Source organism: Pleurodeles waltl, chromosome 8 (assembly GCF_031143425.1).
Source record: "Pleurodeles waltl isolate 20211129_DDA chromosome 8, aPleWal1.hap1.20221129, whole genome shotgun sequence".
Classification (NCBI taxonomy): domain Eukaryota; kingdom Metazoa; phylum Chordata; class Amphibia; order Caudata; family Salamandridae; genus Pleurodeles; species Pleurodeles waltl.
The window spans coordinates 70,367,463-70,393,882 of record NC_090447.1 but is presented as its reverse complement, the minus strand read 5'-3'; the positions used below and the strand labels follow the sequence as shown (position 1 = coordinate 70,393,882).

The 26,420-nt window shown below is 47.5% G+C and overlaps 1 protein-coding gene across 2 annotated transcripts in view; it reads right to left on the bottom strand.

Moving 5' to 3' along the window:
- The window catches only part of NUP98 (nucleoporin 98 and 96 precursor), a 603,720-nt gene that overhangs the window by 386,502 nt on the left and 190,798 nt on the right, over positions 1-26,420 (bottom strand). The window lies entirely within an intron of this gene.

Sequence of the window (26,420 nt, the reverse complement as noted above, 5' to 3'; positions counted from 1 at the left end):
GCAAAAAAACTTTCATTTGTTAATTATTGCTATTTTATGTACCGTGGGACTCCCACTTCGACTACGGGGATGATTCAAGCATGTGAATTTATGAAAGATCCAATACTGGATAAAGTGGATTATTCTGTGGTGCGGTTTTGAGACCTCATGTTGTAATTTTGACAATCTTTATCATGTCCAGTTAGGTTTCTTTAATAACACATTTGCACAGTGCTCTTTAGCTGTGGCACAGAGCAGAGAGCCTTAACCTAAGGAACAAGAGTCAAGCTTTTAAAATACCGAAACAATTAGGGCAGATACACAACACAAATGTTCGATACCAATTTTTTAAAAACTGTATTTTTAACTTAGACACTAAAATGACAAAAGTATTTTGAGAGAACCCGGAGATATGATTTTTCACAGCTAAGTAAATTATTTTTTAAAAGATTCAATAAATCGTATGTAGTTGAGAAGTCCATCTGACAAGTAGGGTTACTCCTTTTAGCTTGCATGGGTCACAACAGAATGGGGACCAGTCACACAGACCACCGAGGTGTAGGTAAAATAGTTACCTGCCACTTTTCAGCATGCTAACTGTATTCAGTGTCTTTTTCTCAAAACTAGGCGCAGCAAAGAAGTGATCCTGATGCTGTGGACGCAGGATACTGAAGATGCTACAGAGATGAGGTGAGTGTTCTCGGGGCCAACCTGGTATCCACGAGCATCAGTTGTCCCCTCTGGCCTTAGTCTAAGACAGTGGTGGTCCGGTCACCACTGGTCAACTAGTCTCCCGGTTCCAGTGATTGCTTGCAGATGAGTGTTTCTTGCAGGGCACCCCGATACACAAAGATGGGGACACCTCAGATAAGTCAGGACTGTCACTCAGCAGGTACTTTGGGACTCATCAGCAGACAGGTGTTCCTGGGTAGATGGGCACCCAAGAATTCAGGCATCTTCAGCTTTTCTGACCCTGGTGCAGAACAGGAGAGCTAGCAAACTAGCTTCTGGAGACTGTCTCTTCTTCTGTCATGACACCAGTGGAACTCTGTTCCACGAGTGGGTACAACAGACACTCTTGTTTGAGAGTCCCTCAGGTGCAGAACAGTCTTAAGTGCAGCCTCTTTGTGGAGTCCAGGGAGCCTGCAGGGAAGTCCTTCTGTCTTCCTTCAAGTCCAGCAGGGAAATATGAAGTAATAGTCTTTAGACTGTGGGTCGAGGAGCCACCTTTAGGCCATCTTCTCATTTGTGGGGTGGGATGGGGAGGGCCCACTAGCCAATGGGCAATAGCTCCTCTGAGGCAAACCTTCCCACCGCACATGACTTCAGGAGGGGTGGGGGGTTGGCTACCAAATACCAGGATATCCTTTCCTACCCATATCCAGGATGGCCCAAGCATTCTTTCCCTTTGAGGAACCCTGGCTGGAGGAATGGCTCATGCTGGGGACCCCTGGGATGCACCTAGCACAATGGGACATCCTGAAAAACTGGTTCTGCAACAGGCTTTTCTCCTCTGGAGGACATGCCAGCTAATCACCCTAGTCAAATAAGCTGGAAAGCAAAGGTGTGACCGCCATTTGCTTAACTGAGGTGGAGGCCTCTTGAAGCTGGGCCATCTGTGGCCACCACCCAGAAACCATCCTGCTGCACTTCACACTTCCTACCAGGAAGGTAGCATGTTGTCTGAACTCAACTGCTGCAGATACACAGGAAAGTCTACTGGAGGTTTAGGCAGCAAAATGGTGACTTTCTGAAGTCACTTTTCCATCAAATGTTACCTTAAATCCGAGCTCAGCAATGAGCTGGGTTTAATGTAATGATTAATTTGATACTCTGGAGTAATATCTTTGGTGCTCCCAAATGTAAGTTAGCACTTAGCGCAGTGGCTAATGAAAGTCCATGTTAGCCAAACGGACCACCAGCTTTGCCACAGTGAAAGCTGGATGCTGAGAAAGATGAACTGCCACCCAGGAACCATGTCTGTGCAATAGGACGCATAGTTTGTAAATTCCCACCGATGAACAGTGTCAGAACAGAGAAATGAAGGGTGTAACAGACCCAAGAAGTGCTCAATCCAATAAGCAGCTGATAGGATCGACATAAGTGCCCAGAGATTACACATTTCTCACAGCAAATTCATTTATGGTTTTAATGTGCACACTTTAAGCAACTTAAAAAGTTGGAATTCTCTGGTATGCCAATGGCCGTCCCCTAGAGTGGCTACACCCTCCTTGTGCTGGGGGGAGGGGGCAAAACCCTAATCCTATTGGTCCCTGTCCTCCAAACCAAGATTGAGGATTCTGGAAGGGGGATGGGCGAGGCCAGCTCACCTCAGCTCTGGACACCTTAGGGTTAGTCTTGGCTGGGGTGGACACTCCTCCCCGTTTTCCCTAATTTTCCCACTGGACTAGCCGCCAAAATGGGGCTTTGTCTGGGGGGCAGGCATCTCCACTATCTGGAGTCCCCTGGGTCACTGTAATTTGAGGCTTGAGTCTTTGAGGCTCGCCGCCAGGTGTTACAGTTCCTGTAGTGGGGAGGTGTGAAGCACCTCCACCCAGTATAGGCTTTGTTTCTGACCACCGAGCACAAAGGCTCTCACCCCATGTGGTCAGAAACTTGTCTGAAAGTGGCAGGCTGGAACAACTCTGTCAGTCCTACATTAGCAATTTGGCTAACATACAGGGGGCATCTCTAAGATGCCGTGTGTGCATTTTTCAATAAATCCTACACTGGCAATAGTGGGGGTTTATTGTGCTGAGATGTTTGAAATCAAACTTCCTAGTATTCAGTGAAGCCATTATGGATCTGTGGAGTTCGTAATGACAAACTCCCAGACCATATACTCAATATGGCTACACTGCACTTACAATGTCTAAGAATGGACTTCGACACTGTAGGTGTCTATTGCTCATGCAGTTATGCCCTCACCTGTGGTATAGTGCACTCTGCCTTTGGGGTGTAAGGCCTGCTAGAGGAGTGACTAACCTATGCCACAGGCAGTGGTTTGTGGGCATGGCACCCTGACAGGAGTGCCATGTCGACTGCCTTTTTTCCTCCACCAGCACACAGGCTGCATAGGCAGTGTACGTGTGCTTGGTGAGGTTTTCCCCAGGGTGGCATAATGCATGATGCAGCCCTTGGGGAATTTCCCTGGATACAGGGCCCTTGGTACCATGGGTACCTTTAACAAGGGACTTAACAGTGTGCCAGGGTTGTGCTAATTGTGGAAACAAAGGTACAGATTTGGGGAAAGATCACGGGTGCTGGGGCCTGGTTAGCAGGTTGCCAAGACCCTTTCAATGAAAGTTGGCATCAACACTAATCAAAAAGTGGGGGGTAACCATGCCAACAGTGGCACTTTCCTACAATTCCCTCCTACAGTTACAAGCATTACATAAATTTTAGCAGCAAAGTGCATCCCTGACAGACCTGTGGTAAGTACCTGCAAGATGCACATATGGGTCATGTCAAGAAACGAAGGACTAAAGATATTTGCAACTCCTGTACAGCGGAATCAGTGGACGTGCCAGTACTCACATATCACAAAAGTATTCGTTCTCCTGAGCAATCCTCAATGACCATTCTCATTTTCTTTCACAGCAAAACCCTCCCTGCGGAATTCCAGGTACAACACACAGACATACTTCAGGGTTCCTCAGACAAGATATTTGAATAAGTGGCTAACACCTTTTATTCTGATCTATACAGTAAGGAAATGCCTCCTTGGCATGGTTACCCCCTGACTTTTTACCTTTGCTGATGCTAAGTTTTGATTTGAAAGTGTGCTGAGGCCTGCTAACCAGGCCCCAGCACCAGTGTTCTTTTCCTAACCTGTACCTTTGTTTCCACAATTGGCACACCCTGGCATCCAGGTAAGTCCCTTGTAACTGGTACCCCTGGTACCAAGGGCCCTGATGCCAGGGAAGGTCTCTAAGGGCTGCAGCATGTCTTATGCCACCCTAGGGACCCCTTACTCAGCACAGACACACTGCTTGCCAGCTTGTGTGTGCAAGTGGGGATAAAACGACTAAGTCGACATGGCACTCCCCTCAGGGTGCCATGCCAACCTCACACTGCCTATGAAGTATAGATAAGTCACCCCTCAGCAGGCCTTACAGCCCTAAGGCAGGGTGCACTATACCATAGGTGAGGGCATAAGTGCATGAGCACTATGCCCCTACAGTGTAAGCAAAACCTTAGACATTGTAAGTGCAGGGTAGCCATAAGAGTATATGGTCTGGGAGTCTGTCATGCACGAACTCCACAGCACCATAATGTCTACACTGAAAACTGTGAAGTTTGGTATCAAACTTCTCAGCACAGTAAATGCACACTGATGCCAGTGTACATTTTATTGTAACATACACCCCAGAGGGCACCTTAGAGGTTAAAACCTTAACCGACTACCCGTGTAGGCGGACTGGTTTTAGCAGCCTGCCACACACCAGACATGTTGCTGGACACATGGGGAGAGTGCCTTTGTCACTCTGTGGCTAGTAAAGCCTGTACTGGGAGGAGATGCTTATCACCTCCCCCTTGCAGGAACTGTAACACCTGGCGGTGAGCCTCAAAGGCTCACCCCCTTTGTTACAGCACCCCAGGGCACTCCAGCTAGTGGAGTTGCCTGCCCCCTCCGGCCACGGCCCCACTTTTGGCGGCAAGGTCGGAGGAGATAATGAGAAAAACAAGGAGGAGTCACTGGCCAGTCAGGACAGCCCCTAAGGTGTCCTGAGCTGAGGTGACTAACTTTTAGAAATCCTCCATCTTGCAGATGGAGGATTCCCCCAATAGGATTAGTGATGTGCCCCCCTCCCCTCAGGGAGGAGGCACAAAGAGGGTGTAGCCACCCTCAGGGCTAGTGGCCATTGGCTACTAACCCCCCCAGACCTAAACACACCCCTAAATTCAGTATTTAGGGGCTCCCCAGAACCTAGGAAACTAGATTCCTGCAACCTAAGAAGAAGAGGACTGCTGAACTGAAAAACCTGCAGAGAAGACGGAGACACCAACTGCTTTGGCCCCAGCTCTACCGGCCTGTCTCCCCACTTCTAAAGACACTGCTCCAGCGACGCGTTCCCAGGGTCCAGCAACCTCTGAAGCCTCAGAGGACTACCCTGCATCTAGAAGGACCAAGAATTCCAGAGGACAGCGGCTCTGTTCACCAAAGACTGCAACTTTGCAACAAAGAAGCAACTTTGAAGCAACCCACGTTTCCCGCTGGAAGCGTGAGACTTTGCACCAGACGCCCCCCGCTCGACTTGTGGAGAACAAACAGCACAGGGAGGACTCCCCGGCGACTACGAAACCGAGTAGCCAGAGTTGACACCGCAGAGCCCCCACAGCGACGCCTGCAGAGGGAATCCAGAGGCTCCCCCTGACCACGACTGCCTGCTTCAAAGACCCGACGCCTGGTAAAGACTCTGCACCCGCAGCCCCCAGGACCTGAAGGATCCGACCTCCAGTGCAGAAGCGACCCCCAGGTGGCCCTCTCCCTTGCCCAGGTGGTGGCTACCCCGAGGAGCCCCCAACCCCCTTGCCTGCCTCGCTGAAGAGACCCCTTGGTCTCCCATTGAATTCTATTACAAACCCGACGCTTGTTTGCACACTGCACCCGGCCGCCCCCTGGTCTGCCCTCCAAAGACGCGGGTACTTACCTGCTGGCAGACTGGAACCGGGGCACCCCCTTCTCCATTGAAGCCTATGCGTTTTGGGCACCACTTTGACCTCTGCACCTGACCGGCCCTGAGCTGCTGGTGTGGTAACTTTGGGGTTGCGCTGAACCCCCAACGGTGGGCTACCTTGGACCCAAACTTGAACCCCGTAGGTGGTTTACTTACCTGCAAAAACTAACAAACACTTACCTCCCCCAGGAACTGTTGAAAATTGCACTGTGTCCAGTTTTAAAATAGCTATTTGCCATTTGTGTGAACTGTATATATTTTGCTAATTCAAAGTTCCTAAAGTACCTACCTGAAATACCTTTCATTTGAAGTATTACTTGTAAATCTTGAACCTGTGGTTCTTAAAATAAACTAAAATATATTTTTCTATACAAAAACCTATTGGTCTGGAATTGTCTCTGAGTGTGTGTTCCTCAATTATTGCCTGTGTGTACAACAAATGCTTAACACTACCCTCTGATAAGCCTCATGCTCGACCACACTACCACAAAATAGAGCATTAGAATTATCTATTTTTGCCACTATCTTACCTCTAAGGGGAACCCTGGGACTCTGTGCATACCATTCCTTACTTTGGAATAGTGCATACAGAGCCAACTTCCTAAATATACACAATTTGAGTAAGGGTTGCATAAAAAGGGCTTCCTCTAACTAAAATATATCAGTAGAGCAATAACAAATAAGTTACATCCTCAGGTAACATTCTATCTGGTAGATAGTGTAGTTGCAGATTGCTACCTTTAGAATACTCCCTAGGTGCCAGAATAGCAGTGCTCTTATGCTTCACTTTGTGTTATCGTGCAGCCCCATGCCGCTCAGGAAGTGACTGAGCAGAGCTGCATGTAAGTGTCACCAATGCACACCATTTCGTCTCATTTTACATTTTTAGAAATGCCAGTGTAGGAAGTTGGCTCTGTATGCACTATTTCAAAGTAAGGAATAGTATGCACAGAGTCCAAGGGTTCCCCTTAGAGGTAAGATAGTGGCAAAAAGAGAATACTAATGCTCTATTTTGTGGTAGTGTGGTCGAGCAGTAGGCTTATCAAAGGAGTAGTGTTAAGCAGTTGTTGTACACACACAAGCAATAAACGAGGAACACACACTCAGACAATTCCAGGCCAATAGGTTTTTGTATAGAAAAATATATTTTCTTAGTTTATTTTAAGAACCATAGGTTCAAATTCTACATGTAATATCTCATTTGAAAGCTATTGCAGGTAAGTACTTTAGGAACTTTGAATAATCACAATAGCATATATACTTTTTACATAAAACACTTATAGCTACTTTAAAAGTGGACAGTGCAATTTTCACAGTTCCTGGGGGAGGTAAAGTAATGTTAGTTCTTGCAGGTAAGTAAACCACCTACGGGGTTCAAATTGGGGTCCAAGGTAGCCCACCGTTGGGGGTTCAGAGCAACCCCAAAGTCGCCACACCAGCAGCTCAGGGCCGGTCAGGTGCAGAGTTCAAAGTGGTGCCCAAAACACATAGGCTTCAATGGAGAAGGGGGTGCCCCGGTTCCAGTCTGCCAGCAGGTAAGTACCCGCGTCTTCGGAGGGCAGACCAGGGAGGTTTTGTAAGGCACCGGGGGAGACACAAGTCAGCACAAAAAGTACACCCTCAGCGGCACTGGGGCGTCCGGGTGCAGTGTGCAAACACGCGTCGGGTTTTCAATAGGTTTCAATGAGCGACCAAGGGGTCTCTTCAGCGATGCAGGCAAGGGAGGGGCTCCTCGGGGTAGCCACCACCTGGGCAAGGGAGAGGGCCTCCTGGGGGTCACTCCTGCACTGGAGTTTCGATCCTTCAGGTGCTGGGGGCTGCGGGTGCAGGGTCTTTTCCAGCCGTCGGGATTTTAGAGTCAGGCAGTCGCGGTCAGGGGGAGCCTCGGGATTCCCTCTGCAGGCGTCGCTGTGGGGGCTCAGGGGGGACAACTTTGGTTACTCAGTCTCGGAGTCGCTGGAGGGTCCTCCCTGAGGTGTTGGTTCTCCACCAGTCGAGTCGGGTCGCCGGGTGCAGTGTTGCAAGTCTCACGCTTCTTGCGGGGATTGCAGGGGTCTTTAAATCTGCTCCTCTGGAAACAAAGTTGCAGTCTTTGTTGAACAGGGCCGCTGTTCTCGGGAGTTTCTTGGTCTTTTGGAAGCAGGGCAGTCCTCTGAGGATTCAGAGGTCGCTGGTCCCAGGGAAAGCATCGCTGGAGCAGTTTTCTTCTGAAGGAGGGAGACAGGCCGGTAGGGCTGGGGCCAAAGCAGTTGGTGTCTTCTTCTCTGCAGGGGTTTTTCAGCTCAGCAGTCCTCTTCTTTGTAAGTTGCAGGAATCTAAATTCTTAGGTTCAGGGAAGCCCTTAAATACTAAATTTAAGGGCGTGTTTAGGTCTGGGGGGTTAGTAGCCAATGGCTACTAGCCCGGAGGGTGGCTACACCCTCTTTGTGCCTCCTCCCAAGGGGAGGGGGTCACATTCTGTAAGGAAATGCCTCCTTGGCATGGTTACCCCCTGACTTTTTGCCTTTGCTGATGCTATGTTTTGAATTGAAAGTGTGCTGAGGCCTGCTAACCAGGCCCCAGCACCAGTGTTCTTTCCCTAACCTGTTGTAGGAAGTTGGCTCTGTATGTGCTATTTCAAAGTAAGGAATAGCATGCACAGAGTCCAAGGGTTCCCCTTAGAGGTAAAATAGTGGTAAAAATAGATAATACTAATGCTCTATTTTGTGGTAGTGTGGTCGAGCAGTAGGCTTATCCAAGGAGTAGTGTTAAGCATTTGTTGTACATACACATAGACAATAAATGAGGTACACACACTCAGAGACAAATCCAGCCAATAGGTTTTGTTATAGAAAAATATCTTTTCTTAGTTTATTTTAAGAACCACAGGTTCAAATTCTACATGTAATAGCTCATTTGAAAGGTATTGCAGGTAAGTACTTTAGGAACTTTAAATCATAAAAATTGCATGTATACTTTTCAAGTTATTGACAAATAGCTGTTTTAAAAGTGGACACTTAGTGCAATTTTCACAGTTCCTAGGGGAGGTAAGTTTTGGTTAGTTTTACCAGGTAAGTAAGACACTTACAGGGTTCAGTTCTTGGTCCAAGGTAGCCCACCGTTGGGGGTTCAGAGCAACCCCAAAGTCACCACACCAGCAGCTCAGGGCCGGTCAGGTGCAGAGTTCAAAGTGGTGCCCAAAACACATAGGCTAGAATGGAGAGAAGGGGGTGCCCCGGTTCCGGTCTGCTTGCAGGTAAGTACCCGCGTCTTCGGAGGGCAGACCAGGGGGGTTTTGTAGGGCACCGGGGGGGACACAAGTCCACACAGAAATTTCACCCTCAGCAGCGCGGGGGCGGCCGGGTGCAGTGTAGAAACAGGCGTCGGGTTCGCAATGTTAGTCTATGAGAGATCTCGGGATCTCTTCAGCGCTGCAGGCAGGCAAGGGGGGGATTCCTCGGGGAAACCTCCACTTGGGCAAGGGGGAGGGACTCCTGGGGGTCACTTCTCCAGTGAAAGTCCGGTCCTTCAGGTCCTGGGGGCTGCGGGTGCAGGGTCTCTCCCAGGCGTCGGGACTTTAGGTTCAAAGAGTCGCGGTCAGGGGAAGCCTCGGGATTCCCTCTGCAGGCGGCGCTGTGGGGGCTCAGGGGGGACAGGTTTTGGTACTCACAGTATCAGAGTAGTCCTGGGGTCCCTCCTGAGGTGTCGGATCTCCACCAGCCGAGTCGGGGTCGCCGGGTGCAGTGTTGCAAGTCTCACGCTTCTTGCGGGGAGCTTGCAGGGTTCTTTAAAGCTGCTGGAAACAAAGTTGCAGCTTTTCTTGGAGCAGGTCCGCTGTCCTCGGGAGTTTCTTGTCTTTTCGAAGCAGGGGCAGTCCTCAGAGGATGTCGAGGTCGCTGGTCCCTTTGGAAGGCGTCGCTGGAGCAGGATCTTTGGAAGGCAGGAGACAGGCCGGTGAGTTTCTGGAGCCAAGGCAGTTGTCGTCTTCTGGTCTTCCGCTGCAGGGGTTTTCAGCTAGGCAGTCCTTCTTCTTGTAGTTGCAGGAATCTAATTTTCTAGGGTTCAGGGTAGCCCTTAAATACTAAATTTAAGGGCGTGTTTAGGTCTGGGGGGTTAGTAGCCAATGGCTACTAGCCCTGAGGGTGGGAACACCCTCTTTGTGCCTCCTCCCAACGGGAGGGGGTCACAATCCTAACCCTATTGGGGGAATCCTCCATCTGCAAGATGGAGGATCTCTAAAAGTTAGAGTCACTTCAGCTCAGGACACCTTAGGGGCTGTCCTGACTGGCCAGTGACTCCTCCTTGTTTTTCTCATTATTTTCTCCGGCCTTGCCGCCAAAAGTGGGGCCTGGCCGGAAGGGGCGGGCAACTCCACTAGCTGGAGTGTCCTGCTGGGTTGGCACAACGGAGGTGAGCCTTTGAGGCTCACCGCCAGGTGTGACAATTCCTGCCTGGGGGAGGTGTTAGCATCTCCACCCAGTGCAGGCTTTGTTACTGGCCTCAGAGTGACAAAGGCACTCTCCCCATGGGGCCAGCAACATGTCTCGGTTTGTGGCAGGCTGCTAAAACTAGTCAGCCTACACAGACAGTCGGTTAAGTTTCAGGGGGCACCTCTAAGGTGCCCTCTGTGGTGTATTTTACAATAAAATGTACACTGGCATCAGTGTGCATTTATTGTGCTGAGAAGTTTGATACCAAACTTCCCAGTTTTCAGTGTAGCCATTATGGTGCTGTGGAGTTCGTGTTTGACAAACTCCCAGACCATATACTCTTATGGCTACCCTGCACTTACAATGTCTAAGGTTTTGTTTAGACACTGTAGGGGTACCATGCTCATGCACTGGTACCCTCACCTATGGTATAGTGCACCCTGCCTTAGGGCTGTAAGGCCTGCTAGAGGGGTGTCTTACCTATACTGCATAGGCAGTGAGAGGCTGGCATGGCACCCTGAGGGGAGTGCCATGTCGACTTACTCGTTTTGTCCTCACTAGCACACACAAGCTGGCAAGCAGGGTGTCTGTGCTGAGTGAGAGGTCTCCAGGGTGGCATAAGACATGCTGCAGCCCTTAGAGACCTTCCTTGGCATCAGGGCCCTTGGTACTAGAAGTACCAGTTACAAGGGACTTATCTGGATGCCAGGGTCTGCCAATTGTGGATACAAAAGTACAGGTTTAGGGAAAGAACACTGGTGCTGGGGCCTGGTTAGCAGGCCTCAGCACACTTTCAATTGTAAACATAGCATCAGCAAAGGCAAAAAGTCAGGGGGCAACCATGCCAAGGAGGCATTTCCTTACACCTGTACTTTTGATTCCACAATTGGCACACCCTGGCATCCAGATAAGTCCCTTGTAACTGGTACCTCTGGTACCAAGGGCCCTGATGCCAGGGAAGGTCTCTAAGGGCTGCAGCATGTATTATGCCACCCTGGAGACCCCTCACTCAGCACAGACACACTGCTTACCAGCTTGTGTGTGCTAGTGAGAACAAAATGAGTAAGTCGACATGGCACTCCCCTCAGGGTGCCATGCCAGCCTCTCACTGCCTATGCAGTATAGGTAAGACACCCCTCTAGCAGGCCTTACAGCCCTAAGGCAGGGTGCACTATACCATAGGTGAGGGTACCAGTGCATGAGCATGGTACCCCTACAGTGTCTAAACAAAACCTTAGACATTGTAAGTGCAGGGTAGCCATAAGAGTATATGGTCTGGGAGTCTGTTTTACACGAACTCCACAGCACCATAATGGCTACACTGAAAACTGGGAAGTTTGGGATCAAACTTCTCAGCACAATAAATGCACACTGATGCCAGTGTACATTTTATTGTAAAATACACCCCAGAGGGCGCCTTAGAGGTGCCCCCTGAAACCTAACCGACTATCTGTGTAAGCTGACTGGTTCCAGCAGCCTGCCACACTAGAGACATGTTGCTGGCCCCATGGGGAGAGTGCCTTTGTCACTCTGAGGCCAGTAACAAAGCCTGCACTGGGTGGAGATGCTAACACCTCCCCCAGGCAGGAGCTGTAACACCTGGCGGTGAGCCTCAAAGGCTCACCCCTTTGTCACAGCACAGCAGGGCACTCCAGCTTAGTGGAGTTGCCTGCCCCCTCCGGCCACGGCCCCCACTTTTGGCGGCAAGGCTGGAGGGAACAAAGAAAGCAACAAGGAGGAGTCACTGGCCAGTCAGGACAGCCCCTAGGGTGTCCTGAGCTGAAGTGACTAACTTTTAGAAATCCTCCATCTTGCAGATGGAAGATTCCCCCAATAGGATTAGGGATGTGACCCCCTCCCCTTGGGAGGAGGCACAAAGAGGGTGTACTCACCCTCAGGGCTAGTAGCCATTGGCTACTAACCCCCCAGACCTAAACACGCCCTTAAATTTAGTATTTAAGGGCTCTCCCTGAACCTAGAAATTAGATTCCTGCAACTACAAGAAGAAGGACTGCTGAGCTGAAAGACCCCTGCAGAGGAAGACCAGAAGACACCAACTGCCTTGGCCCCAGACTTACCGGCCTGTCTCCTGCCTTCCAAAGAACCCTGCTCCAGCGACGCTTTCCAAGGGACCAGCAACCTCTGAATCCTCCGAGGACTGCCCTGCTTCGAAAAAGACAAGAAACTCCCGAGGACAGCGGCACTGCTCCAAAAGAACTGCAACTTTGTTACAAGGAGCAGATTTAAAGACCCCTGCAACTCCCCGCAAGAAGCGTGAGACTTGCAACACTGCACCCGGCGACCCCGACTCGACTGGTGGAGAACAACCAACTCAGGGAGGACCCTCCAGCGACTCTACGACTGAGTACCCAAAGTTGTCCCCCCTGAGCCCCCACAGCGACGCCTGCAGAGGGAATCCCCAGGCTCCCCCTGACCGCGACTGCCTGAACTCCATTTCCCGACGGCTGGAAAAGACCCTGCACCCGCAGCCTCCAGCCCCCAAAGAAACGGAACTTCTGTGCAGGAGTGACCCCCAGGAGGCCCTCTCCCTTGCCCAGGTGGTGGCTACCCCGAGGAGCCCCCCCCTTGCCTGCCGGCGATGCTGAAGAGATCCCTTGATCTCTCATTGACTTCCATTGAAAACCCGACGAGTGTTTGCACACTGCACCCGGCCGCCCCTGCGCTGCTGAGGGTGTACTTTCTGTGCTGACTTGTGTCCCCCCCGGTGCCCTACAAAACCCCCCTGGTCTGCCCTCCGAAGACGCGGTACTTACCTGCTGGCAGACTGGAACCGGGGCACCCCCTTCTCTCCATTGAAGCCTATGTGTTTTGGGCACCTCTTTGACCTTTGCACCTGACCGGCCCTGAGCTGCTGGTGTGATAACTTTGGGGTTGCTCTGAACCCCCAACGGTGGGCTACCTTGGACCAAAAACTGAAAACTGTAAGTGACTTACTTACCTGTGAAAACTAACAATAACTTACCTCCCCCAGAAACTGTGAAAATTGCACTGTGTCCACTTTTAAAACAGCTTATTGTGTTTTATGTAAACAGTATACATGCTAAAGTAATGATTCAAAGTTCCTAGAGTACTTACCTGCAATACCTTTACATGTAAAATTTGAACCTGTGGTTCTTAAAATAAACTAAGAAAAGATATTTTTCTATAACAAAACCTATTGGCTGGATTTGTCTCTGAGTGTGTGTACCTCATTTATTGTCTATGTGTATGTACAACAAATGCTTAACACTACTCCTTGGATAAGCCTACTGCTCGACCACACTACCACAAAATAGAGCATTAGTATTATCTCTTTTTACCACTATTTTACCTCTAAGGGGAACCCTTGGACTCTGTGCATGCTATTCCTTACTTTGAAATAGCACATACAGAGCCAACTTCCTACACATTCCTATCCCTATTGGGGGGGATCCTCCATCTGCAAGATGGAGGATTCCTAAAAGTCAGTCACTTCAGCTCAGGTTGCCTTAGGGGCTGTCCTGACTGGCCAGTGACGACTCCTTGTTTTTCTCATTATCTCCTCCGGCCTTGCCGCCAAAAGTGGGGCCGTGGCCGGAAGGGGCGGGCAACTCCACTAGCTGGAATGCCCTGTGGCGCTGGAACAAAGGGGGTGAGCCTTTGAGGCTCACCGCCAGGTGTTAACAGCTCCTGCAAGGGGGAGGTGATATCACCACCCAGTGCAGGCTTTGTTACTAGCCACAGAGTGACAAAGGCACTCTCCCCATGTGGCCAGCAACATGTCTCGAGTGTGGCAGGCTGCTAAAACCAGTCAGCCTACACAGGTAGTTGGTTAAGGTTTCAGGGGGCACCTCTAAGGTGCCCTCTGGGGTGTATTTCACAATAAAATGTACACTGGCATCAGTGTGCATTTATTGTGCTGAGAAGTTTGATACCAAACTTCCCAGTTTTCAGTGTAGCCATTATGGTGCTGTGGAGTTCGTGTTTGACAGACTCCCAGACCATATACTCTTATGGCTACCCTGCACTTACAATGTCCAAGGTTTTGCTTAGACACTGTAGGGGCACAGTGCTCATGCACTGGTGCCCTCACCTATGGTATAGTGCACCCTGCCTTAGGGCTGTAAGGCCTGCTAGAGGGGTGACTTATCTATACTGCATAGGCAGTGGGAGGTTGGCATGGCACCCTGAGGGGAGTGCCATGTCGACTTACTCGTTTTGTCCTCACCAGCACACACAAGCTGGCAAGCAGTGTGTCTGTGCTGAGTGAGGGTTCCCCAGGGTGGCATAAGATATGCTGCAGCCCTTAGAGACCTTCCCTGGCATCAGGGCCCTTGGTACCAGGGGTACCAGTTACAAGGGACTTACCTGGATGCCAGGGTGTGCCAATTGTGTAAAACAAAAGTACAGGTTAGGGAAATAACACTGGTGCTGGGGCCTGGTTAGCAGGCCTCAGCACACTTTGAAATCAAAACATAGCATCAGCAAAGGCAAAAAGTCAGGGGGTAACCATGCCAAGGAGGCATTTCCTTACAGCCAGACACAGAGGACCTTGAGCATGAAGTTGAGCTGTCACAGGGCCATCCACAGAGTCCATGCCTGCAACTTGGCGCGGGTGCAGAACTTAGGCGAAGGCTGTATATTGCTCTTGTGTTTGATCACTTAAACATTTGCCTCCCCTTCTTGGCTAATCTTTTGGGTGCATGAGGACACTTACTGCACAACTGAGTTGTGGCACAAGCACAGACCCCAAAGGCACACTTCATGCAGACAGATGACAGTTTTGTCTCATGTAGTCATGGCATGGCTTGAACCTTGTCATTTTTTTAAAGGGTACTGCTCCTAGCACATTGGTTTGAAAATGCTTGAAGTCTCGTGGGAAAACTGAAAAAGTTGGGAGTGGCACTCTGGACTCACATCAAATGCTGAAGAATGAAAGGAACCAACATCAGCGCTTGGGGTTGGACTTCTATGTGACTCGACTCTATTGTAGAAGCACTGCTATGAAAAGGTTTCATATTCAGTTTGGTGCATGGGGATTATTATAAATGAAGGATCTGCACTTTGAAGTATTCAACAGAAAGGCATTTTACATTACCCATTACGCCAGGCCTAAAAAAATAAGTATTTTCCGACGCTGTCATACTGGCTGTTTTCACTCCTGAAAGGAGAAAGGCTGGGCCAGTCCTGTTAAGTACGAGGAATAGGACTTCTCGCCTGCATGCAGCTGCACAGCGTTTCCAGCTGATACATGAACCCCGCTGTACTACTTTGCTGGATGAACAATATTCTGAGATAAGGTGCAGTCCTTGGCCTATGACACTGGATACTGCCAAAGCTTTCATTTGCAGGTTTGCCCTCTATCATACTTGTGGCAAAGTAAAGCATTTTCAGTGGCTCTGCAATAATCAGTGACATTATTCAGACCTTTTAAAACAGTCACAGCTTCTGGTTGTGGACCTCGCATGAGCAAAGCAAGACCACGAGTAGAAAGTGGATGGGCATGAAAAAACGAGGTACAAACAATGAGGGGCTGGAGGCGATGTAAACAAAGGAGTAAGAGCAGAGCAGTAGACAGACTTCTTAAAAAAAAAGGAAAAAAAAAATAAAAAAAAATAGACACAATACAATAAACAGTAAAGTGAATCAGAATTGCATTTTGAAGTAGTTCTTTTCTGCCAAACACTGACCTGATACCAATGGGCAATCTCTAAAGCCAGCTGAACTATAGTAGCACATGGCTGTAAGGGGCTGTCCAAAAGTCCCTTTTTCTGCATGCAAGAGAACCTGTATGTGCATCACGTGAGTACTCAACCAACAACTAGTGCTGTATGAAAGCAACAGCTTAATATTTCCATTTGTGACTTAGTCATATTCATTAGTAGATTCTTTTTTTCAAAACACTGTGTACCCCAACACCTAGTATAAGATTAGAAATGTCATCACCATATTTCTACAACTGTTGAAAGAACCTTACTCCCTTCCTTAGGAAGTTCCACATTTTCAGTCAGTATGCGCAATAAGGAAAATGTCACTTACCCAGTGTGCATCTGTTCGTGGCATGTTCCGCTGCAGATTCACATACTGTGCATTATCCTGCCATCTAGTGTTGGGCTCTGAGTGTTACAAGTTGTTTTTCTTCGAAGAAGCCTTTTCGAGTCACGGGACCGAGTGACTCCTCCCTTTCGGCTCCATTGCGCATGGGCGTCAACTCCATCTTAGATTGTTTTCCCCCGCATAGGGTGAGGTAGGAGTGGTAGAATGAGGATACTAAAAGATGTCCATGCAATGGAGTAAATATGTATGTACATAGTGTGGTAAAGGAAGAAAATAAGTTACTTACCTGTAACTATAGTTCTCCAGTATTGGAATCTTTCATAGATTCACATGCTTGAATCATTCCCCGTCGTCAAGATGGGAGTCCCGGTACAATTTTCATAAGTAATGTTAAAACATATTGAAGAGAAAAGGGCCCTAGGCCTCTTCAATTTCATAGTCTATCAGAGTCATTTTGTGACAAGGACCAAACCTGATCCTCCACCAATCAGACGACAGCACCCTTCAGAACCTCCTGAGAGAAGCTCTAGCACCTCAGATTTTCCAAGCACAAGTGCTTATATTATGTTGAATATATGTATAAATAGAAAGAAAGAGGTGAAGTGAGCTTCTCCGGGGAGGCGGGTGGGTCGCATGTGAATCTATGAAAGATTCCAATACTGGAGAACTATAGTTACAGGTAAGTAACTTATTTTCTTACGCCAGTATGGGAACTTTCATAGATTCACATGCTTGAATCAGAGTAGAAAGCAATAACTATGCACATTGTAAAATGACAAAATCTTTAATAAAAAAATTATCTTAAACCACAAACCCTTCTTATCATCATGCATAAATTGATGAAGTATATGAGTGTACTGACATATGTCTCTATATATACATATATACACATCTATACACATCTCTATATATATATATATATATATATATATATATATATACACACACACACACACACCTATATATATATATATATAAAAATATATATATATATATATATATATATATATATATATATATACATACATATATACACACACCTATATATATATATATATATATATATATATATATATATATATATATATATATATATATATATATATATAAATATATATAAGTATCTCCTTATCTCTAATATATATAGAGATATACCTGTGAAGATACATGATGAAATTTGAATAACAAACCAGTAATAAAACATCATAAGACACTACTGTAACATGATCAATGTCTGAAAACCCGCTTACTTATGGGATTATGATAGCGTTCTCTTATCTTTAGATGCATTTCTGTTTTTTTTTTTTTTTCAATGTGCATACCTGTTCTAGGATTTGGAGGGATGTAGGAGAAATGGCTCACCTTCACCTGAAGAGATTCCTGAGAACCGCCTGGCCCACTGCTACCTCTCCGTGCGAGAGGGACTCCAAGCAATAATGCTTAGTGAAGGTATGACAGCTCTTCCATGTTGCTGCCCTACATATGTCTTGTAGTGGCACTCCGGCAAACAGTGCCGCTGAGACTTTTCTCGTCGAGTGAGCATGCACAGATGACTGCAAAGGTTTGCCCACTGCCTGATGGCAGAAGCGAATAGCAGAGGCGATCCATCTAGAAATACTCTGCTTGGATAGAGGGTACACCCCTCCCTAGGAGCACTGTACGCCACAAATAGCTGATTAGAGCGCCGAAAAGCTTTAGTCCTGTCCAAATAAAATTGAACGCATCTTTTCACGTCTAAAGAGTGTAATGCCCTCTCCGCTGGAGTAGATGGATGAGGGAAAAAAGACTTGAAGACCAAAGGTTCGTTCATGTGAAAGTCTGACGGAACCTTTGGAATAAAATGCGGGTTAGTGCGCATTAGTAGTCTATCTTGTTTAAGCTGCAGGAATGGCTCTTGGATGGACAGCGCTTGCACCTCACTGACCCGCCTAGCTGATGTAAGAGCTATCAATAAGGCAACCTTCCATGACAAGTATTTGAGGGAAGCACGGTGGATCGGTTCAAATGGATGCTTCATCAGTTGTGCCAAAACAATATTCAAATTCCACGAAGGAGGTGGCGGTCTGAAAGGAGGGTAAACCCTGAACAGCCCCTTCAGAAATCTCTTAATCAGCCGAGAAGAGAAGAGCGAGGGTGTCTCATCTGAACGTCTGTATGCAGCTATGGCTGCTACATGAACTTTAATGGACGAGTGTGCTAGGCCAGATTGAGCTAACTGTAAGAGATACGGCAATATCTCTTCTGGTGGTGAAAGTAGAGGGTCGACTTGACGCTGATGACACCAGGCACAGAATCTTTTCCATTTACACTGGTACGCCTTGTTAGTGCTAGCCGCTCTGGCCTTTGACAAAATATCTCTGCAGTCCTGCAGGATGTTCAAATGCGCAAATTCTCTGTGGTGAGGAGCCATGCTGATAACCGCATTGAGTGCGGATCGGGGTGCCGAACTTGGCCGTTGTTCTTTGTTAGTAAATGAGGTAACGGCTCCAGTGGAATAGGAGGTTTGACTGACCGAATGAGGAGCTCTGTGAGCCAATGTTGGCGCAGCCAGTACGGGGCTATTAGTATGAGAGTGCACGGTTCTGTTTTCATCTTCGTGAGGACCCTTGGGATCAACGGAATGGGAGGAAAGGCGTAAGCAAAGATGTCTGACCAGACTATCGAAAACGCATTCCCCCAAGATCCCTTTTGGTGATGCCAACTTGCGAAGAACTGGCATTTGGCGTTGTCCTTCTTCGCAAACAGATCCACTGTTGGTGTTCCCCACTGGGAAAAAATCTGAGTCAGTACTGTCTGGTCTAGTTCCCACTCGTGACAGTCCGATTTCTGCCTGCTGAGTGCATCTGCTGCCTTATTTATTCCGGCAAGTGTACCGCCGATAGTGTGATGCCTTGCTGCGAGGCCCAGTTCCAGATCGCTTGGGCTTCCCTGGAGAGGGTGAGAGATCTTGTACCTCCTTGTTTGTTGAGATAGTGCATCGTAGTGGTGTTGTCCGTTCTTATCACCACTCGCAATCCAGAGATTCTTGGGAGAAACGCTTGTAAGGCGAGGTGCACTGCCCTGAGTTCTAGCCAATTGATATGCATTGATGCCAGATGAGTTGGCCATTTGCCACTTATTTTCAGGTCCTGTAATACTGCACCCCAGTCTTCCAGTGAGGCATCTGTTGTTATGGTCCACGGGGCTGGCTGTTGAAGAAACGAGAGACCGATTGACAGATGATGCTTTTGAGACCACCACTTGAGAGTTTTGATCATTATCGGAATTATTTGTATCCGGTCTTCGAAAGTGCCTGATACTTGGAGCCATTGACGGTTTAGCTGCTCCTGCAAGGGGCGCATCTTTAGCCGACACAGGTGGATCAGAGGTATGCATGAAGACATCATGCCCAATAGTGATTTGAAGAGACGGACTGTAACCTTTCGTCTTTTGTGTATGAAACTCCCTAGGGTTAGTAATCTTTGTTGTCTCTCTAACTTGGGACATGCCATGCCGGATTCCGTTTTCAGTTTTGCTCCCAGAAAAGTAATACTGCGTACTGGTAGAGGGTTGGACTTCTCCCAGTTGATTGTGAATCCAAGATTGGTCAGTAAGGAAACGCACTTTGTTGACTTGTGTGCTCCTGCGTAAGTCTTTGCCTTTATTAACCAGTCGTCTAAGTATGGAAAGACCTGGTGCTTTCTTCTCCTGAGAAAGGCTGCAACTGGTGCTAGGCATTTGGTAAATATTCTTGGGGCTGATTTGAGCCCGAAGGGAAGGACGCAATATTGATAATGGCTCCCGGCTACAGTAAATCTCAAATACTTTCTGTGGGCAGGGTGGATTGGTATGTGGAAGTATGCGTCTTTGAGGTCTAGTGATGACATAAAATCTCTTTGATTGAGACGCAGAAGGACGTCTTGCAGGCTGATCATTCGAAACGATTGCTTCTTTAGGTATACAATTAGTTGCCTTAAATCGAGGATGGGCCTCCAATCTTTCCACTTTTTTCGAATGATGAAGAACCTGGAATAAAATCCTGTTCCTCGTTGAGCCGGAGGCACCTTCTCTATAGCTCCCTTGAGAAGGAGCTTGTAGACCTCTGCTTTGAGTTGTTGAGGATATCTTGAAGGAGTCCTGCGGGGAGGGTTGGAGGGAGGTATCTGGACAAATTCTAGAGTATGGCCCCGTTCCACTAATTGTAGGACCCACTTGTCTGACGTAATGGTTTGCCATTGACTGAGAAATAAGGAAATTCTCCCGCCCAGGGTGATAGGAGGCGGACGGAGCGTAGCCGGCGCCTCGAAAACATCAGGTTCTACAAGCTGAATCTTTGGCGGGGCGGGTTGAACGTCCACGGCCTGCCGGTCTACTATAGGCTGGTTGAGTCGGTTGCCTTTGGGAGTAGTATGGCCGATATTGTTGTGAAGATGATGGATAGAAAGAGTATCTCTGTTGTTGATATCCCCCTCTGTAAGAGGGCTGGCCACGCCCCCTAGGACGAAAGGACGATCTTCGATATTGCAGGGTCCCTAATGACCTTGCCGTGTCCGTTTTAATTGACTGAAGGGCTTCGTCCACATGTTTCCCAAATAGCGCTTGGCCATCAAAGGGTAAGTCTAGGATCTTATTCTGGACTTCTGGGCGAAATGAGGTGGCTTTGAGCCAGCCCTGTCTTCTTAATACAGCAGCACCTGCAAGCTGTCTGAAAGCAGTGGTCGCTATATCCATTGCACAGTCTATAAGCATTGCAGACGTGCGTTGACCCTCTTGTACAGTCTTATTTGCCTCTGATTTTACGTCTTCTGGCAGTTGATTAATAAACGGTGCAATATCCACCCAAAGCTGTCTGTCGTATAGAGACAAAATAGCCAAGGAGTTGGCAGTTCTAAGCACTAGGCTGGCCATAGACGAAAATATTTTCCCTATGTTATCTAGCCTTCTACCCTCCTTATCTGGGGTTGCGGAAATCGTAGCAGAAGGATTTTTTGATGATCTTTGAGCCGCCTGAGCTACTACTGAATCTGGAGGAGGATGTCCTGTCAAGCATGTTGGTGCATCATCAGGAGCTTTGTATTTCTTATCCAGACGTGGTAAAATTGCTGTGACTGTTGCCGGATTAGTCATGACTTTAAGGCCTTCTTCCCACAGGTAGTTCACCATCGGGATAAAGCGCACAGACTTCTGGAAGGGCTCTTTAAAATCATAAAGGAAACAATCTGTTTGCTTCGTAGGTAGCGGTAAAGCAAAACGCTTGGCTGCCCTCTCTAGGAGATTGTGAAAACCTCTAATGTCTTCAGGTGGGGACTCCACCTTCGAATGCGAAGGAGAAGATGGAGCAGGAATAATATACTCGTCCCACTCTGAGTGAGTATCTATGAGCTCTCCTTCCTCCTGATCTCCTTCTGAAATGTCAGTGTCTTGGGGAATTGTCATGTCCGGGGTGGCCACATCTGTGAGATGCAAAGACGTTGGTCTTTGATGTGGAGTAGAAAGACCAGAAATGGGTGATGGAGAAGGCTGTTCTTGTGGAGGAAACCTTCTGTTGTAATCCACTAACATCGCTCTAAGGCCAGTAAGCAGGTCAGAAGGAATATACGTTCCCTGCTGATGCTCCGAGCAAGCCTGGGGATCATAAGCTTCCTCATATTCCTCCTCTTCCTGGTATTTTACATTCAATTCAGAGGGGCTGTGGGCTGTTCCAAAAGGCCCATCTTCATCTGAATCTTCATCTCCCTCCAAAAGATGTACTGGTACCAGGGAGGATACCTTACTAGGTGAAGTGTGGGTTGGAGTTAACTTTTCTGTTCTTTTTTGATGTTTTTCCCTCGTCGATGGTGTCGTCAACGACGTGTAAATTGACTGTCGTGGACGGTGCAGTCGACGCTGGACGCACCGTTATTTTAATAGCAGAAATCTTCGCGGACGAGTCTACCGTCGACGACGGTAGGGCTGACACCGACATCAGCGCCGTCGACGATTATGTGTAGACGGTCGTCGACGCTGATGTCGTCATTGCAGTTCTCGTCGACGGTGGTGTACTTGTTCTCGTCGACGATGTCGCCGACGGAGCCGTTGGCGATGGAAAACCTGAAGTAGCTGTTGTCGTCGGCAATGCGCCCACCGACGGTGCCGTCGACGGGGAATACGTCGACGAGGCCTTTTTTCCAGTCACAGAGGATGGCTTTTTGAAAGGCACAGATGGTGGAACAGATGAGGATTTCCTGTGCCTCTCAGAACTGGAAGCATGTCTTTTCCCCTCTTTACTTGAGAGTTTAGTTGGGGAAAAAGATGGGCTGCGACCCTTATAAAACCCTGAAGCAGTCTTTTTGAGGGCTTTCCTTGAGATTTGTGAGGGAGATCTAGAGCTTGATCTTGCCCTTTTAGTTGATCTCTTGGATGTTGATGATTCCTCACTCTCTGAATCAGAAAATGGATCCTTCCTATGCTTCAGTTTCTGCAGCCATATTAATAATCTGCCTTCTCTATCCTTTAAGGTCTTAGAAGAAAAAGTACGGCAAATCTTACAGTCCTTGGCTGAATGATCTGGGTACAGGCAGTAAATGCAGTCTTGATGAGGATCTTCAGAATGAAGTCTTTTCTTCCCACAAGTCTTGCAGTCTCTAAAGAGACTTTTCTTTTCCTTGTCAGACATAGTTGAAAAATAGCTGACAAATCCAAATAAATGAGTTTCTCTGAGAGAAAAAGAGCTGAATAAAGGTGTGAAAACAGAGCAGAGCTCTGAGGAGACTCCCTAGCACGACGTGTGGTAGAAAATCTGAGGTGCTAGAACTTCTCTCAGGAGGTTCTGAAGGGTGCGGTCGCCTGATTGGTGGAGGATCAGGTTTGGTCCTTTTCACAAAATGACTCTGATAGACTATGAAATTGAAGAGGCCTAGGGCCTTTTTCTCTTCAATATGTTTTAACATTACTTATGAAAATTGTACCGGGACTCCCATCTCGACGACGGGGAAAGATTCAAGCATGTGAATCTATGAAAGTTCCAATACTGGAGTAATATTTATTTACATATATACACAATTTAAATGCAACTAAAACGGCTACAGGCTCCCGGGGAGGCGGGAGGGCGCATGTGAATCTGCAGCGCAACATGCCATGAACAGATGTACACTGGGTAAGTGACATTTTCCGTTCGATGGCATGTGTAGCTGCAGATACACATGCTGTGCATATACTACAAAGCAGTAATCCTCCCGAAAGCGGTGGTCAGCCTGTAGGAGTTGAAGTTGTTTGAAATAATGTTCTTAATACAGCCTGTCCTGCTGTGGCTTGTTGTGTTGCTAACACATCTGCTTTACAAATCTCGGTCATTGGTATATTACCTAAAAAGGCCATTGTTGCTCCTTTCTTTCTAGTGGAGTGTGCCCTTGGTGTAATGGGTAAGTCCCTTTTAGCTTTGAGGTAACAGGTCGGAATAAATGCTTTCCATCTGTCTATGCCCTGTTTGGATATAGGGTTTAGTTTTACGAAGTGCTTTTGTTCTGGCTATGTAATACATTAGCGCTCTCTTTATGTCTAATGTATGCAGTGCGCTTTCTGCTACCGAGTCTGGTTGTGGGAAGAAGACTGGGAGCTCAACTGTTTTGGTTTAGATGAAACGGTGATATGACTTTTGGTAAAAACTTTGGATTTGTACGGAGAACCACCTTATGTTTGTGTATTTGTATAAAGGGTTCTTCGAAAGTAAACGCCTGTATTTCGATAACTCTTCGTAGTGAAGTGATGGCTATCAGAAAAGCTACTTTCCAAGTCAAGAATTGGATTTGACAAGAATGCATGGGTTCAAACGGTGGACCCATGAGTCGTGTAAGTACAATATTAAGATTCCATGAGGGTACTGGTGGGGTTCTTGGAGGTATGATCCTTTTTAGTCCTTCCATAAAGGCTTTAATAACTGGGATTCGAAAAAGTGACTTTGTATGTTTAATCTGCAGGTAAGCAGAGAATGCAGTGAGATGAATTTTGATGGAAGAAAAAGCAAGGATTTGCTTTTTATAAGTGTAGTAAGTAACTCACAATGTTTTGTATGGAGGCCTCTAACGGCGTGATTTGATTTGCTTGGCAGTAGAAAACAAACCTTTTCCATTTATTAGCATAACAATGCCTTGTTGTCGGTTTCGTTGCCTGTTTATTGACTTCCATACGCTCATTTGAAAGGTTTAGATAGCCAAATTCTAAGACTTCAGGAGCCAGATTGCTAGGTTCAGCGATGCTGGATTGGGGTGTCTGATCTGTTTGTGTGGTGTTAACAGATCTGGTCTGTTTGGGAGTTTGATGTGAGGTACTACTGAGAAGTCCAACAGTGTGGTGTACCACGGTTGGCGAGCCCACGTTGGCGGTATGAGTATTAGTTTGAGTTTGTTTTGACTCAGTTTGTTGACTAGGAAAGGAATGAGCGGGAGAGGGGGAAAAACGTAAGCAAATATCCCTGACCAACTGATCCATAGAGCATTGACCTTGGACTGAGGATGTGGGTACCTGGACGCGAAGTTTTGGCATTTTGCATTTTGTTGCAAACAGATCTATGTCTGGTGTCCCTAAGCGGTAGAAGTAATCTTGTAGAATCTGGGGATGTATCTCCCACTCGTGAGTTTGCTGGTGATCTCGACTGAGATTGTCGGCTAACTGATTGTGAATGCCTGGTGTATATATTGTGCTATCAGGCGAATGTTGTTGTAAATTGCCCAATGCCAAATTTTTTGTGCTTGAGAAATGTGGTGACCTTTCTCTAACCACTTTGGCTTTTGGCTGCTCAGTTTCAGTCTCATGAAAAGCCAATTTTCTTTTAAACTTGAGCGGAGGGATGGTTTGAATTTTCCCTGTGTCCTTTTGGATTTGTAGCCTTGGCTGAGTCTGGTCAAGCTCTTCCAAATCCAGTTCCTGCTCCAACCTGTGCCTCTCCTTGAGTTGTTGAGAGCCCATGTTCTTCCGTATAGGAAGTCTTTTTCGGCTCCAAAGACGTTTTTTTCGGTTTCGAAAACCCCATGGATACTGTCGGTCTCAGCTCCGAGAGGCTCTTTCGAGGCTTGTTCAATTCGACCAATCGATGTAGAATCTTTTCGGTGCCGGTTTCTCGACCCTAGTCGAAAGACTTCGGCACTATCTTGGCCTTTTTTCGGTGCCGAAGATGGTATTTGGTCACCGCTTTTCTTGTGGGTCGAGCCATGGCCTTCCGGCAGTGCGTCCCCGAGGCCTTCTGTTTCTTCACTTGACTTTGGGGCTGGGTCGGGGCAGATGTACTCACTTTTTGTGTCATCGGTGGCCGGTCCCCAGAGTCATCAGATTCCGAACCTTGGATCGAAATAGTCATTTCTTCCTCGTCGAGGTGTTGTGTCAACTAAGACGCCATCTGCAAACGTCTTGCACGTCGATCTCTTAAGGTCTGCTTGGATCAAAAAGTTTTGCAGTCCTCACAAGTATCCTCTCTGTGTTCTTGCGACAAACACAGATTACAGACCCGATGCTGGTCTGTATAAGGATACTTGGCGTGACACGTCGGACAGAAACGGAAGAGGGTCCGGTCCATGAGTCTTTGACGACGGGTGTGGTCGGGCCGACCAGGCCTCGGTTGAGTGCGGAAGCCCCGAAGGGCCGCCGAAGAGGTTGCGTCGTCGGTGCCAATGTATTTATACTAAACCGGTCCCGAACGTAAACAATACAGACAGATTTTGATGTTTTTCTAAGTTGGCCCAAATCAAATTACGGAGCGAGGAGGAACATGTCCGAACCCGGTGGCGGAAAGAAAAACAATCTAAGATGGAGTCAACGTCCATGCACAATGCAGCCAAAAGGGAGGAGTCACTCTGTCCCTTGACTCGAAAAGACTTCTTCAAAGAAAAACAACTTGTAACACTCCGAGCCCAACACTAGATGGCAGGAACAGTGCACAGCATGTGTATCTGCAGCTACACATGCCATCGAACAAACGTGTACATATTTATACATACAGGAGGTTTTTAGTCACCTTTCTTCCACTTGTCTGTTAAAGTGTTATTCATAAGTTACTTCGGCCCATGACAGACTACACTGAGGTAATGGATCAGCCCAATTTACTGACAGTAAAAACACTTTCCTCTTGCACATGTGCACATTAGCCTAGAAAAAGGTCTACTTCATTGCCAGGATTGGTAGGCCAATCTCTGCTTTCCTTTGATGTTGATTTTTCTCATTGTCACATTTTTCCTTCTCTTTAGACTGCAGCATGTTTACTTATTTATACCTTTACTATCTGTGTGTGTAAAAATATTAATAAAAAAGGCAGGCTTACAAAGGCCAGATATATAGGTTTTGTCAAGGATTCTTTTTTAATGAAGTC